The following is a 16,197-nucleotide window of genomic DNA, read 5'->3' on the forward strand; positions in this document are numbered from 1 at the left end:
CGTCAGTTCCGGCCCTGGACAGGCTGAAGTGATCGCAGCGGCTGAGTAAGTCCTGGGCTGCGCAGAGACTGCACAAGATCAGTTTGTACCGCTCGGCTACACATGCGATCGCACACTTGCACAGCGAAAATACACCCCCCTATGGGCGGCGACTATCTGATCACAGCGCTGCAAAAAACCCCTAGCGATCAGGTCTGATAATATATGTGAGATAGATTTATGATAGTTATATGAAATAGATGTATATTAGATAGGTAGATCTACACGGTGGAGTCACATTATTATGACCCCCAGCTAATAGCCAGAGTAACCGCTGTGTGCGGCGCGGACAGCAGCTAGACGGGCTGAACCCGTAATGCAAGTGTACAATCTGGAGGATTCCAGAGGAGAGGGAGTGGCATGGACGGAATCAGTATGATATCCCGGCGGTCAGAAGACCAACGCCAGAATCCCGACAGCTGGAATACCGGTGGCAAGCTCGCCGCTCTTCGGGCCCGGTAATCTATTCCCCCTCGGGTGGTGGTGTGGAGTACCACCCAGGGCCGGCTCAGGGTCTTTTTGCGGCCCGGGCGGCCATAGGGGGCGTGGCTTTATACAGGGGGCGTGGTCAGTTACGCCCCCTGTACAGTAGTAGCGCCTAGTTCCCTTCGTGGAGAGGACCTTTGCTGTGCGGTGCGCGATGACGTCAACGCGCACCGCACATCATTACAGAAAAGGTCCTCTCCACGAAGGGAAACTAGACGCGTAGCGGGACAGCAGCCAGCGGCAGCGGGGGGCACAGCAGCAGCGGATCTTGCCGTGGTGCGGCACCCTCCGGATGGCGCCGGCGCCCTCCGAAAGGCGGCGCCCAGGGCAAAAGTCCTGCTTGCCCATGGCAAGATCCGCTACTGGTACCACCCGTGTGTTGGGATTCTGAAATCGGTATCTGGACCGCTGGGATCCCGACAGCCGGCAAATTGACTGCATACCTTGTGGACACACAATGTGCTCCGCAGAGCGGCCCGTCTCTCAGGTTACACCGCAGAGAAGCCGCTCATCTGAGGCAGCGCTACACATGGGACCACGACTGTCAGACTGGGGAATTCTGGGAAGGCCAGACCTCCTGTAACAGAACTCCCAATGTTTCCAAACAGCCAGCGCTGGCGGAACTACATCTACCAGCATGCAGCGCAATGCTGTTCAGCAGCAGCCAATGGGAAGAGCCGGAGGGGCTGCTGTGTAGTTGGCGCTGCAGCATGAAGGATGCTATGAGCCATGTGCAGAGAGGCATGCTGGGTAGCGGAGAGTAGAGATTGGCAATCGCGTGGGGGGTGGGCAGTTCCGCCTACAGGCCAACTGCGCTGTGGGTGGCGCACCCTAAGCACTACCCTAGTTACGGCTGTGCAGTACAACTTCTCTTGTCCTGTATTCCTGTATACTAGAGGCCATTCTTGGTCACAGAGAAGATTTATTTGCAAAGTGATTGACAGCTAACCTGTGTATGGGGAAGTTAATGGGGAGTTGGCTAGAAAAACGCTGTCATGCGGGAATTCCGGGCGTGTATAAGTGTTGCACTCACTTCAGGAGAGGTCCAGGCACTTAGGTGCGACGCTTGTATAGACTTGCTCAGAGATCCTTTGTGCGACCGATGTCTCATGCTATTGTGTGCACCTCTGACTGAGGATGCACAGTCCCACTTCTCTTACTCTGTATGTGAGTGGGGATGCACAGTACCACTTCTCTTGCTCTGTGAGTGATGATGTACAGTACCACTACTCTTGATCTGGCTGTGAGCGATGATGCATAATACCACTTGCCCTGTATGTGAGTGAGGATGCACAGTACCACTTCCCTTACCTGATATGCGAGTGAAGATGCACAGTACCACTTATCTTACTCTGTATGTGAGTGGGGATGCACAGTACCACTTCTCTTACCCTGTATGTGAGTGAGGATGCACAGTATCACTTCTGTCCCTCTGTATGTGAGTGAGGATGCACAGTATCACTTCTGTCCCTCTGTATGTGAGTGATGATGCGCAGTATCACTTCTGTCCCTCTGTATGTGAGTGAGGATGCGCAGTATCACTTCTGTCCCTCTGTATGTGAGTGATGATGCACAGTATCACTTCTGTCCCTCTGTATGTGAGTGAGGATGCGCAGTATCACTTCTGTCCCTCTGTATGTGAGTGAGGATGCGCAGTATCACTTCTGTCCCTCTGTATGTGAGTGATGATGCACAGTATCACTTCTGTCCCTCTGTATGTGAGTGAGGATGCGCAGTATCACTTCTGTCCCTCTGTATGTGAGTGAGGATGCGCAGTATCACTTCTGTCCCTCTGTATGTGAGTGAGGATGCGCAGTATCACTTCTGTCCCTCTGTATGTGAGTGAGGATGCACAGTATCACTTCTGTCCCTCTGTATGTGAGTGAGGATGCACAGTATCACTTCTGTCCCTCTGTATGTGAGTGAGGATGCACAGTATCACTTCTGTCCCTCTTTATGTGAGTGAGGATGCACAGTATCACTTCTCTTGCTCTGTATTTGCAGTAGTAGTAATAATGATACTACATGGTTAGTGCAGGTCATACAGGGGGCGCCTCTGCCTATGTGCCCGGCACAGCCACCCCTGGGCACTGGAGGGTGGGCACTGTACAGAGGGGCATGGCTGGCCTGTGTATTGGGGGGATGGCACAGGCAGGGATTGGCTGGCCTGGAGGCTGGGAATAGAAGAGGGCAGGGCCCGGGCACCGGTGTCTCCCGGCTGTGTGTGACACGAGCAGGTGCGGAGCAGGAAATGGGCAGCGGGAGACTCGGCGCTGCACCCCGGATACATTGTATCACCTCCAGCCGGGCTCAGGCTGCTGCTGCTGCGGTGTAAGGTGGGTGAGCTCCCGGGCACACAATGGCCAGACACAGACCCCACTGCAGAGCTGTGTGCTGCTCAGAGACCCCACTGCAGAGCTGTGTGCTGCTCAGAGACCCCACTGCAGAGCTGTGTGCTGCTCAGAGCCAATGGCCAGACACAGACCCCACTGCAGAGCTGTGCGCTGCTCAGAGACCTCACTGCAGAGCTGTGTGCTGCTCAGAGCCAATGGCCAGACACAGACCCCACTGCAGAGCTGTGTGCTGCTCAGAGCCTTTGTGTGCGCACCCATAGCATGAGGAGTCTTTGTGCAGTGTGTGCAGTGTGTGCTGCTGGTCCCCCTGCCTGGGCTGCTGGTCCCCTGTCTGTGATGCTGGGTCTCCCCCTGCCTGGGCTGGTTTTCCCTCTGTCTGGGCTGGTGGTTCCCCTGTCTGGGCTGATGGTCCCCCTGTCTGGGCTGGTGGTCCCCCTGCCTGGGCTGTGCTCTATGATATTAACTCATTCTCATAACTCACTGACTTTTATCTTTTATACCCCTCACTAAAAAAGGTTCCGCTATAATGTAATACAGGGATATGTGTGTGTGGGACTGTAGTGTAATACAGGGGTATATGTGTGTGGGACTGTAGTGTAATACAGGGGTATGTGTGTGTGGGGCTGTAGTGTAATACAGGGGTATATGTGTGTGGGACTGTAGTGTAATACAGGGGTATATGTGTGTGGGGCTGTAGTGTAATACAGGGGTATATGTGTGTGGGGCTGTAGTGTAATACAGGGGTATGTGTGTGTGGGGCTGTAGTGTAATACAGGGGTATGTGTGTGTGGTATTGTAGTATAATACAGGGGTATGTGTGTATAGGACTGTAGTGTAATACAGGGGTATGTGTGTGTGGGGCTGTAGTGTAATACAGGGGTATATGTGTGTGGGACTGTAGTGTAATACAGGGGTATATGTGTGTGGGACTGTAGTGTAATACAGGGGTATATGTGTGTGTGGGACTGTAGTGTAATGCAGGGATATGTGTGTGTGGGACTGTAGTGTAATACAGGGGTATATGTGTGTGGGACTGTAGTGTTATACAGGGTTATATGTGTGTGGGATTGTAGTGTAATACAGGGGCATATGTGTGTGGGGCTGTAGTGTTATACAGGGGTATATGTGTGTGGGACTGTAGTGTAATACAGGGATATGTGTGTGTGGGCTATAGTGTAAGACAGGGGTTTATGTGTATGGGACTGTAGTGTAATACAGGGGTATGTGTGTGTGGGGCTGCAGTGTAATACAGGGGTATGTGTGTGTGGGACTGTAGTGTAATACAGGGGTATATGTGTGTGGGACTGTAGTGTTATACAGGGGTATATGTGTGTGGGACTGTAGTGTTATACAGGGGTATATGTGTGTGGGATTGTAGTGTAATACAGGGGTATATGTGTGTGGGACTGTATTGAAATACAGGGGTATGTGTGTGTGGGCTGTAGTGTAATACAGGGGTATATGTGTGTGGGACTGTAGTGTAATACAGGGGCGTGTGTGTGGGCTGTAGTGTAATACAGGGGTATGTGTGTGTGGGGCTGTAGTGTAATACAGGGGTATGTGTGGGTGGGGCTGATGTGTAATACAGGGGTATATGTGTGTGGGACTAGTGTAATACAGGGGTATATGTGTGTGTGGGACTGTAGTGTAATACAGGGGTATATGTGTGTGGGACTGCAGTGTAATACAGGGGTATATGTGTGTGGGACTGTAGTGTAATACAGGGGTATATGTGTGTGGGACTGTAGTGTAATACAGGGGTATATGTGTGTGGGACTGTAGTGTAATACAGGGGTATATGTGTGTGGGACTGCAGTGTAATACAGGGGTATGTGTGTGTGTGGGACTGTAGTGTAATACAGGGGTATATGTGTGTGGGACTGTAGTGTAATACAGGCGTATATGTGTATGGAATTAGTATAATACAGGGGTATATGTGTGTGGAACTGTAGTGTAATACAGGGGTATATGTGTGTGGGACTGTAGTGTAATACAGGGGTATGTGTGTGTGGGACTGTAGTGTAATACAGGGGTATATGTGTATGGGACTGCAGTGTAATACAGGGGTATATGTGTGTGGGACTGTAGTGTTATACAGGGGTATATGTGTGTGGGACTGTAGTGTTATACAGGGGTATATGTGTGTGGGATTGTAGTGAAATACAGGGGCATATGTGTGTGGGGCTGTAGTGTTATACAGGGGTATATGTGTGTGGGACTGTAGTGTAATACAGGGGCATATGTGAGTGTGGGCTGTAGTGTAAGACAGGGGTATATGTGTATGGGACTGTAGTGTAATACAGGGGTATATGTGTGTGGAACTGTAGTGTAATACAGGGGTATATGTGTGTGGGACTGTAGTGTAATACAGGGGTATGTGTGTGTGGGACTGTAGTGTAATACAGGGGTATATGTGTATGGGACTGCAGTGTAATACAGGGGTATATGTGTGTGGGACTGTAGTGTTATACAGGGGTATATGTGTGTGGGACTGTAGTGTTATACAGGGGTATATGTGTGTGGGATTGTAGTGAAATACAGGGGCATATGTGTGTGGGGCTGTAGTGTTATACAGGGGTATGTGTGTGTGGGGCTGCAGTGTAATACAGGGGTATGTGTGTGTGGGACTGTAGTGTAAGACAGGGGTATATGTGTGTGGGACTGTAGTGTAATACAGGGGTATATGTGTGTGGGACTGTAGTGTAATACAGGGGTATGTGTGTGTGGGACTTCAGTGTAATACAGGGGTATGTGTGTGTGGGACTGTAGTGTAATACAGGGGTATATGTGTGTGGGACTGTAGTGTTATACAGGGGTATATGTGTGTGGGACTGTAGTGTAATACAGGGGTATATGTGTGTGGGACTGTAGTGTTATACAGGGTTATATGTGTGTGGGATTGTAGTGTAATACAGGGGCATATGTGTGTGGGGCTGTAGTGTTATACAGGGGTATATGTGTGTGGGACTGTAGTGTAATACAGGGATATGTGTGTGTGGGCTATAGTGTAAGACAGGGGTTTATGTGTATGGGACTGTAGTGTAATACAGGGGTATGTGTGTGTGGGGCTGCAGTGTAATACAGGGGTATGTGTGTGTGGGACTGTAGTGTAATACAGGGGTATATGTGTGTGGGACTGTAGTGTTATACAGGGGTATATGTGTGTGGGACTGTAGTGTTATACAGGGGTATATGTGTGTGGGATTGTAGTGTAATACAGGGGTATATGTGTGTGGGACTGTATTGAAATACAGGGGTATGTGTGTGTGGGCTGTAGTGTAATACAGGGGTATATGTGTGTGGGACTGTAGTGTAATACAGGGGCGTGTGTGTGGGCTGTAGTGTAATACAGGGGTATGTGTGTGTGGGGCTGTAGTGTAATACAGGGGTATGTGTGGGTGGGGCTGATGTGTAATACAGGGGTATATGTGTGTGGGACTAGTGTAATACAGGGGTATATGTGTGTGTGGGACTGTAGTGTAATACAGGGGTATATGTGTGTGGGACTGTAGTGTAATACAGGGGTATATGTGTGTGGGACTGTAGTGTAATACAGGGGTATATGTGTGTGGGACTGCAGTGTAATACAGGGGTATGTGTGTGTGTGGGACTGTAGTGTAATACAGGGGTATATGTGTGTGGGACTGTAGTGTAATACAGGCGTATATGTGTATGGAATTAGTATAATACAGGGGTATATGTGTGTGGAACTATAGTGTAATACAGGGGTATATGTGTGTGGGACTGTAGTGTAATACAGGGGTATGTGTGTGTGGGACTGTAGTGTAATACAGGGGTATATGTGTATGGGACTGCAGTGTAATACAGGGGTATATGTGTATGGAATTAGTATAATACAGGGGTATATGTGTGTGGAACTGTAGTGTAATACAGGGGTATATGTGTGTGGGACTGTAGTGTAATACAGGGGTATGTGTGTGTGGGACTGTAGTGTAATACAGGGGTATATGTGTATGGGACTGCAGTGTAATACAGGGGTATATGTGTGTGGGACTGTAGTGTTATACAGGGGTATATGTGTGTGGGACTGTAGTGTTATACAGGGGTATATGTGTGTGGGATTGTAGTGAAATACAGGGGCATATGTGTGTGGGGCTGTAGTGTTATACAGGGGTATGTGTGTGTGGGGCTGCAGTGTAATACAGGGGTATGTGTGTGTGGGACTGTAGTGTAAGACAGGGGTATATGTGTGGGACTGTAGTGTAATACAGGGGTATATGTGTGTGGGACTGTAGTGTAATACAGGGGTATGTGTGTGTGGGACTTCAGTGTAATACAGGGGTATGTGTGTGTGGGACTGTAGTGTAATACAGGGGTATATGTGTGTGGGACTGTAGTGTTATACAGGGGTATATGTGTGTGGGATTGTAGTGTAATACAGGGGTATATGTGTGTGGGACTGTAGTGTTATACAGGGTTATATGTGTGTGGGATTGTAGTGTAATACAGGGGCATATGTGTGTGGGGCTGTAGTGTTATACAGGGGTATATGTGTGTGGGACTGTAGTGTAATACAGGGATATGTGTGTGTGGGCTATAGTGTAAGACAGGGGTTTATGTGTATGGGACTGTAGTGTAATACAGGGGTATGTGTGTGTGCGGCTGCAGTGTAATACAGGGGTATGTGTGTGTGGGACTGTAGTGTAATACAGGGGTATATGTGTGTGGGACTGTAGTGTTATACAGGGGTATATGTGTGTGGGATTGTAGTGTAATACAGGGGTATATGTGTGTGGGACTGTATTGAAATACAGGGGTATGTGTGTGTGGGCTGTAGTGTAATACAGGGGTATATGTGTGTGGGACTGTAGTGTAATACAGGGGCGTGTGTGTGGGCTGTAGTGTAATACAGGGGTATGTGTGTGTGGGGCTGTAGTGTAATACAGGGGTATGTGTGGGTGGGGCTGATGTGTAATACAGGGGTATATGTGTGTGGGACTAGTGTAATACAGGGGTATATGTGTGTGTGGGACTGTAGTGTAATACAGGGGTATATGTGTGTGGGACTGTAGTGTAATACAGGGGTATATGTGTGTGGGACTGTAGTGTAATACAGGGGTATATGTGTGTGGGACTGCAGTGTAATACAGGGGTATGTGTGTGTGTGGGACTGTAGTGTAATACAGGGGTATATGTGTGTGGGACTGTAGTGTAATACAGGCGTATATGTGTATGGAATTAGTATAATACAGGGGTATATGTGTGTGGAACTATAGTGTAATACAGGGGTATATGTGTGTGGGACTGTAGTGTAATACAGGGGTATGTGTGTGTGGGACTGTAGTGTAATACAGGGGTATATGTGTATGGGACTGCAGTGTAATACAGGGGTATATGTGTGTGGGACTGTAGTGTTATACAGGGGTATATGTGTGTGGGACTGTAGTGTTATACAGGGGTATATGTGTGTGGGATTGTAGTGAAATACAGGGGCATATGTGTGTGGGACTGTAGTGTAATACAGGGGTATATGTGTATGGGACTGCAGTGTAATACAGGGGTATATGTGTATGGAATTAGTATAATACAGGGGTATATGTGTGTGGAACTGTAGTGTAATACAGGGGTATATGTGTGTGGGACTGTAGTGTAATACAGGGGTATGTGTGTGTGGGACTGTAGTGTAATACAGGGGTATATGTGTATGGGACTGCAGTGTAATACAGGGGTATATGTGTGTGGGACTGTAGTGTTATACAGGGGTATATGTGTGTGGGACTGTAGTGTTATACAGGGGTATATGTGTGTGGGATTGTAGTGAAATACAGGGGCATATGTGTGTGGGGCTGTAGTGTTATACAGGGGTATGTGTGTGTGGGGCTGCAGTGTAATACAGGGGTATGTGTGTGTGGGACTGTAGTGTAAGACAGGGGTATATGTGTGGGACTGTAGTGTAATACAGGGGTATATGTGTGTGGGACTGTAGTGTAATACAGGGGTATGTGTGTGTGGGACTTCAGTGTAATACAGGGGTATGTGTGTGTGGGACTGTAGTGTAATACAGGGGTATATGTGTGTGGGACTGTAGTGTTATACAGGGGTATATGTGTGTGGGATTGTAGTGTAATACAGGGGTATATGTGTGTGGGACTGTAGTGTTATACAGGGTTATATGTGTGTGGGATTGTAGTGTAATACAGGGGCATATGTGTGTGGGGCTGTAGTGTTATACAGGGGTATATGTGTGTGGGACTGTAGTGTAATACAGGGATATGTGTGTGTGGGCTATAGTGTAAGACAGGGGTTTATGTGTATGGGACTGTAGTGTAATACAGGGGTATGTGTGTGTGCGGCTGCAGTGTAATACAGGGGTATGTGTGTGTGGGACTGTAGTGTAATACAGGGGTATATGTGTGTGGGACTGTAGTGTTATACAGGGGTATATGTGTGTGGGACTGTAGTGTTATACAGGGGTATATGTGTGTGGGATTGTAGTGTAATACAGGGGTATATGTGTGTGGGACTGTATTGAAATACAGGGGTATGTGTGTGTGGGCTGTAGTGTAATACAGGGGTATATGTGTGTGGGACTGTAGTGTAATACAGGGGCGTGTGTGTGGGCTGTAGTGTAATACAGGGGTATGTGTGTGTGGGGCTGTAGTGTAATACAGGGGTATGTGTGGGTGGGGCTGATGTGTAATACAGGGGTATATGTGTGTGGGACTAGTGTAATACAGGGGTATATGTGTGTGTGGGACTGTAGTGTAATACAGGGGTATATGTGTGTGGGACTGTAGTGTAATACAGGGGTATATGTGTGTGGGACTGTAGTGTAATACAGGGGTATATGTGTGTGGGACTGCAGTGTAATACAGGGGTATGTGTGTGTGTGGGACTGTAGTGTAATACAGGGGTATATGTGTGTGGGACTGTAGTGTAATACAGGCGTATATGTGTATGGAATTAGTATAATACAGGGGTATATGTGTGTGGAACTATAGTGTAATACAGGGGTATATGTGTGTGGGACTGTAGTGTAATACAGGGGTATGTGTGTGTGGGACTGTAGTGTAATACAGGGGTATATGTGTATGGGACTGCAGTGTAATACAGGGGTATATGTGTGTGGGACTGTAGTGTTATACAGGGGTATATGTGTGTGGGACTGTAGTGTTATACAGGGGTATATGTGTGTGGGATTGTAGTGAAATACAGGGGCATATGTGTGTGGGGCTGTAGTGTTATACAGGGGTATATGTGTGTGGGACTGTAGTGTAATACAGGGGCATGTGTGTGTGGGGCTGTAGTGTAAGACAGGGGTATATGTGTATGGGACTGTAGTGTAATACAGGGGTATGTGTGTGTGGGACTGTAGTGTAATACAGGGGTATATGTGTGTGGGACTGTAGTGTAATACAGGCGTATATGTGTATGGAATTAGTATAATACAGGGGTATATGTGTGTGGAACTGTAGTGTAATACAGGGGTATATGTGTGTGGGACTGTAGTGTAATACAGGGGTATGTGTGTGTGGGACTGTAGTGTAATACAGGGGTATGTGTGTGTGGGACTGTAGTGTAATACAGGGGTATATGTGTGTGGGACTGTAGTGTAATACAGGGGTATATGTGTGTGGGACTGTAGTGTAATACAGGGGTATGTGTGTGTGGGACTTCAGTGTAATACAGGGGTATGTGTGTGTGGGACTGTAGTGTAATACAGGGGTATATGTGTGTGGGACTGTAGTGTTATACAGGGGTATATGTGTGTGGGATTGTAGTGTAATACAGGGGTATGTGTGTGTGGGCTGTAGTGTAATACAGGGGTATATGTGTGTGGGACTGTAGTGTAATACAGGGGCATGTGTGTGTGGGCTGTAGTGTAATACAGGGGTATGTGTGTGTGGGGCTGTAGTGTAATACAGGGGTATGTGTGTGTGTGGGGCTGTAGTGTAATACAGGGGTATGTGTGTGTGGGACTGTAGTGTAATACAGGGGTATATATGTGTGTGTGGGACTGTAGTGTAATACAGGCGTATATGTGTATGGAATTAGTATAATACAGGGGTATATGTGTGTGGGACTGTAGTGTAATACAGGGGTATATGTGTGTGGGACTGTAGTGTAATACAGGGGTATGTGTGTGTGGGACTGTAGTGTAATACAGGCGTATATGCGTGTGAGACTGCAGTGTAATACAGGGGTATGTGTGTGTGGGACTGTAGTGTAATACAGGGGTATATGTGTGTGGGACTGTAGTGTAATACAGTGGTATATGTGTGTGTGGGACTGTAGTGTAATACAGGGGTATATGTGTGTGGGACTGTAGTGTAATACAGGGGTATATGTGTGTGGGACTGTAGTGTAATACAGGGGTATATGTGTGTGGGACTGTAGTGTAATACAGGGGTATATGTGTATGGAATTAGTATAATACAGGGGTATATGTGTGTGGGACTGTAGTGTAATACAGGGGTATATGTGTATGGAATTAGTATAATATAGGGGTATATGTGTGTGGGACTGTAGTGTAATACAGGGGTATATGTGTGTGGGACTGTAGTGTAATACAGGGGTATATGTGTATGGAATTAGTATAATACAGGGGTATATGTGTGTGGGACTGTAGTGTAATACAGGGGTATATGTGTGTGGGACTGTAGTGTAATACAGGGGTATATGTGTGTGGGACTGTAGTGTAATACAGGGGTATATGTGTATGGAATTAGTATAATACAGGGGTATATGTGTGTGGGACTGTAGTGTAATACAGGGGTATATGTGTGTGGGACTGTAGTGTAATACAGGGGTATATGTGTGTGAGACTGCAGTGTAATACAGGGGTATATGTGTGTGGGACTGTAGTGTAATACAGGGGTATATGTGTGTGGGACTGTAGTGTAATACAGGGGTATATGTGTGTGGGACTGTAGTGTAATACAGGGGTATATATTTGTGTGGGACTGTAGTGTAATACAGGGGTATATGTGTGTGGGACTGTAGTGTAATACAGGGGTATATGTGTATGGAATTAGTATAATACATGGGTATATGTGTGTGGGACTGTAGTGTAATACAGGGGTATATGTGTGTGGGACTGTAGTGTAATACAGGGGTATATGTGTATGGAATTAGTATAATACAGGGGTATATGTGTGTGGGACTGTAGTGTAATACAGGGGTATATGTGTGTGGGACTGTAGTGTAATACAGGGGTATATGTGTGTGCGACTGTAGTGTAATACAGGGGTATATGTGTATGGAATTAGTATAATACAGGGGTATATGTGTATGGAATTAGTATAATACAGGGGTATATGTGTGTGGGACTGTAGTATAATACAGGGGTATATGTGTATGGAATTAGTATAATACAGGGGTATATCTATGTGTGTGGGACTGTAGTGTAATACAGGGGTATATGTGTGTGGGACTGTAGTGTAATACAGGGGTATATGTGTGTGGGGCTGTAGTGTAATACAGGGGTATATGTGTGTGGGACTGCAGTGTAATACAGGGGTATATGTGTGTGGGACTGTAGTGTAATACAGGGGTTAATGTGTGTGGGGCTGTAGTGTAATACAGGGGTATATGTGTGTGGGACTGCAGTGTAATACAGGGGTATATGTGTGTGGGACTGTAGTGTAATACAGGGGTATATGTGTGTGGGACTGTAGTGTAATACAGGGGTATATGTGTGTGGGACTGTAGTGTAATACAGGGGTATATGTGTATGGGACTGTAGTGTAAGACAGGGGTATATGTGTGTGGGGCTGTAGTGTAATACAGGGGTATATGTGTGTGGGGCTGTAGTGTAATACAGGGGTATATGTGTGTGGGACTGCAGTGTAATACAGGGGTATATGTGTGTGGGACTGTAGTGTAATACAGGGGTATATGTGTGTGGGACTGTAGTGTAATACAGGGGTATATGTGTATGGAATTAGTATAATACAGGGGTATATGTGTATGGGACTGTAGTGTAAGACAGGGGTATATGTGTGTGGGACTGTAGTGTAATACAGGGGTATATGTGTGTGGGGCTGTAGTGTAATACAGGGGTATATGTGTGTGGGACTGCAGTGTAATACAGGGGTATATGTGTGTGGGACTGTAGTGTAATACAGGGGTATATGTGTGTGGGGCTGTAGTGTAATACAGGGGTATATGTGTGTGGGACTGTAGTGTAATACAGGGGTATATGTGTGTGGGACTGTAGTGTAAGACGGGTATATGTGTGCGGGACTGCAGTGTAATACAGGGGTATATGTGTGTGGGACTGCAGTGTAATACAGGGGTATATGTGTGTGGGGCTGTAGTGTAATACAGGGGTATATGTGTGTGGGACTGTAGTGTAGACAGGGGTATATGTGTATGGAATTAGAATAATACAGGGGTATATGTGTGTGGGACTGTAGTGTAATACAGGGGTATATGTGTGTGGGACTGTAGTGTAATACAGGGGTATATGTGTGTGGGACTGTAGTGTAAGACAGGGGTATATGTGTATGGAATTAGAATAATACAGGGGTATATGTGTGTGGGACTGTAGTGTAATACAGGGGTATATGTGTGTGGGACTGTAGTGTAATACAGGGGTATATGTGTGTGGGACTGTAGTGTAATACAGGGGTATATGTGTGTGGGACTGTAGTGTAATACAGGGGTATATGTGTATGGAATTAATATAATACAGGGGTATATGTGTATGGAATTAATATAATACAGGGGTATATGTGTGTGGGACTGTAGTGTAATACAGGGGTATATGTGTGTGGGACTGTAGTGTAATACAGGGGTTTATGTGTGTGGGTCTGCAGTGATGTACCCGCTGACGGTGACACTGTGGGCTGACTCTCAGCCAGAACACCCCCCGCAGACTCCACATGTGCTGTACCACGCATACGCACATGGACGGAGATTCAGAGAGGGATGGGCGCTTCTGGGTGGCGACCGTGCGATCGCACAGAACTGGACCATTCTGTGGTAGTGCCTGGGGCAGTGGCCTGACTTCTGTGTCGGCTTGGAGCGTGTGGGCGGTGGAAGGGCGACTGTATCTGATAGCGTGGGGCGGTGTAAGCTCCGGTGACTAATAATGGTGACGACTGCAGACGGAATAATGGTGGGTGGCGCGGCCTTCTGCGTGACAACGGACAGATAATCAGCATAGACCGACGGATATTCTAAATGCGGCACACGGTCCTTGTGCGGGCAGAAACGCGTTCCGCCAGGAGACGCGTTTCGCATCATCGGTATCTGCACTTGCAGTAGCCCCACACTTCATTGTATTACACTTTATTTGCAGTAACCCCTTGCATAGCGGCCCATGAGATTCCCCCCGATGTGGTAGAGAATATGGATTGTAAGCTCCACCGGCACAGGGTCCGCAGCTCGCAATTCCCACAACCAATTTGGTTGTCTCAGATTACATTGGCCACAGATTGGTTCAGGGGTGGATCCTAAATGTGTGGCTCAGCCGTGGAGTTGGCATTGGTAAGAGAATTTGGTTGGTCGGTGTTCGGACCCTCAGCTATTGGTCACCCCCCATGTAATTCAGAGGTGATTTATGTTTTCCATGTAGTGACATCATTGCGGCACTTTCCGCTGCGCCCGCGGGGAGATGGACGATGTAGAATTCGGAAGGATGAATAGGAAATAATTCTGCCCACCTGAGGTTGTCTGTATTAGGTACCGGGAATGCCCGGGGCTACCGGAATCGAGCATTATATATGGTGAAGCCTAAAATATCCCCGTAGCGTCTGCGTTCTGTGTGTGAGGATCCGAGAGGCCGATGTATGTCATGTGATCACCCCAAGTTATAGGAGGCTGAAACGGAGGCTGGTGCTGTATTATTGGTTATAGGAGACTCAAATGGAGGCTGCTGCTGTATTATTGGTTATAGGAGACTGAAACGGAGGCTGCTGCTGTATTATTGGTTGTAGGAGGCTGAAACGGAGGCTAGTGCTGTATTATTGGTTACAGGAGACTCAAACGGAGGCTGGTGCGGTATTATTGGTTATGGGAGACTCAAAAGGAGGCTGATGCTTTTTTATTGGTTATAGGAGACTCAAACGGAGGTTGGTGCTGTATTATTGGTTATAGGAGACTCAAACGGAGGCTGGTGTGGTATTATTGGTTATAGGAGACTCAAACGGAGGCTGGTGCTGTATTATTGGTTATAGGAGACTCAAACGGAGGCTGGTGTGGTATTATTGGTTATAGGAGACTCAAACGGAGGCTGGTGCTGTATTATTGGTTATAGGAGACTCAAACGGAGGCTGGTGCTGTATTATTGGTTATAGGAGACTCAAACGGAGGCTGGTGCTGTATTATTGGTTATGGGAGACTCAAACGGAGGCTGGTGCTGTATTATTGGTTATAGGAGACTCAAACAGAGGCTGGTGCTGTATTATTGGTTATGGGAGACTCAAACAGAGGCTGGTGCTGTATTATTGGTTATAGGAGACTCAAACGGAGGCTGGTGCTGTATTATTGGTTATAGGAGACTCAAACGGAGGCTGGTGCTGTATTATTGGTTATAGGAGACTGAAATGGAGGCTGGTGCTGTATTATTGGTTATAGGAGACTCAAACGGAGGCTGCTGCTGTATTATTGGTTGTAGGAGGCTGAAACGGAGGCTGCTGCTGTATTATTGGTTACAGGAGACTCAAACGGAGGCTAGTGCGGTATTATTGGTTATGGGAGACTCAAAAGGAGGCTGATGCTTTTTTATTGGTTATAGGAGACTCAAACGGAGGCTGGTGTGGTATTATTGGTTATAGGAGACTCAAACGGAGGCTGGTTCTGTATTATTGGTTATAGGAGACTCAAACAGAGGCTGGTGCTGTATTATTGGTTATGGGAGACTCAAACGGAGGCTGGTGCTGTATTATTGGTTATAGGAGACTCAAACGGAGGCTGGTGCTGTATTATTGGGTATAGGAGACTCAAACGGAGGCTGGTGCTGTATTATTGGGTATATAGGAGACTTAGGGGGACATGTACTAAGCAGTGATAAAAGCGGAGAAGTGTGCCAGTGGAGAAGTGCCCATGGCAACCAATCAGCATTGATGTAACATTTCTAATTTGCATACTTTAAAAGTATACAGAGCAGCTGAATGGTTGCCATGGGCAACTTCTCCACTGGCTCACTTCTCCACTTTTATCACTGCTTAGTGCATGTCCCCCTTAGGGGTCTATGTACTAAGTCTTTGAGAGTAATAAAGTAGAGAGATAAAGGGGCCTATGCACTGAGCCTTGGAGAGAGATAAAGTGGAGAGAGATAAAGTACCAGCCAATCAGCTCCTAACTGTCATGTTACAGGCTGTGTTTGAAAAATGACAGGAGCCGATTGGCT

The 16,197-nt window shown here is 47.2% G+C and overlaps 1 protein-coding gene across 2 annotated transcripts in view; it reads left to right on the forward strand.

Annotated features, from left to right (window-relative positions):
• ARHGEF10L (Rho guanine nucleotide exchange factor 10 like) overlaps window positions 1-16,197 on the forward strand; it is a 252,227-nt gene that overhangs the window by 35,958 nt on the left and 200,072 nt on the right. The window contains exon 1 of one of the 2 annotated variants that reach the window (XM_063942111.1): window positions 2,725-2,861. The exons of the other annotated variant lie outside the window; for it this stretch is intronic. The gene's annotated coding sequence lies outside the window, so the exon portion shown is untranslated. Of the gene's footprint in view, window positions 1-2,724; window positions 2,862-16,197 lie in introns of those variants that run through there. 2 annotated transcript variants of the gene reach the window in all.

Source organism: Pseudophryne corroboree, chromosome 10 (genome assembly GCF_028390025.1).
Source record: "Pseudophryne corroboree isolate aPseCor3 chromosome 10, aPseCor3.hap2, whole genome shotgun sequence".
Taxonomy (NCBI): domain Eukaryota; kingdom Metazoa; phylum Chordata; class Amphibia; order Anura; family Myobatrachidae; genus Pseudophryne; species Pseudophryne corroboree.